Genomic DNA, 815 nt, shown 5'->3' on the forward strand with positions numbered 1-815 from the left:
TAGGGTTGTGAAAGGGCAGTCATAAGTTGTGAGGGAGGGAAAAAATGCTACATTTTAGTATAATCTTTTCATATGATTTAATCATATCATCACCAGGACATTGCTCATATTATGAAGTATAATCATTCATTTTGGAAACTAGAAGCAGCACAGGAATTGAAAAGCTATAATGCCTTGAAAAAAGTAAGATGACATCATTCATTCATTTATTTTATTTGCTAACTATTTATTGAGTACCTACTAGGTATCAGATCAGACAACTGTCTAGCTTTTGGTGACACGTCAATAGATGTAAGTGACAAAGGTCCTTGACCATAGGGAACTTACATTCTGGTAAGAAATTTAGTAAGTATAAGGACATAAAGCTATTTCTTGGAAAGATGGAAAGATATGGCAATAAGAACCTCAAAGGAGGCTCAGAAAAATAAAAATAAAACATAAAATTCTCGTACATGGCACTTTACTTAGAAGTGGATTTGACCCTTCATTTTCAAAAACAAATATGTTCTTAAAATTCTTGCTAAGTCTGTAATAACACACTATGTCCTGTAGGGTGGATGCAAGCTTCTTGCATCTGGATGGGACACTGAAGGATAAAATTAAACTCTTATCTCTTCTGACAAATGGAACACAATAGAAAGCTCAGAAATGCACAGCAAAAGAAACCATCAACAAAAGAACAAGAAAAATGTTATCTCCGATAAGGGTTTAATCTCCAAAATTTATAGGGAACTCCTACAACTCAACAAAAGGAAGATAAACATCCAATCAAAAAAATTGGCAAAGGACCTAAATAGACACTTTTTGAAAGAGGA

The sequence above is a fragment of the Myotis davidii genome, unplaced genomic scaffold, assembly GCF_000327345.1.
Source record: "Myotis davidii unplaced genomic scaffold, ASM32734v1 scaffold402, whole genome shotgun sequence".
NCBI lineage: Eukaryota > Metazoa > Chordata > Mammalia > Chiroptera > Vespertilionidae > Myotis > Myotis davidii.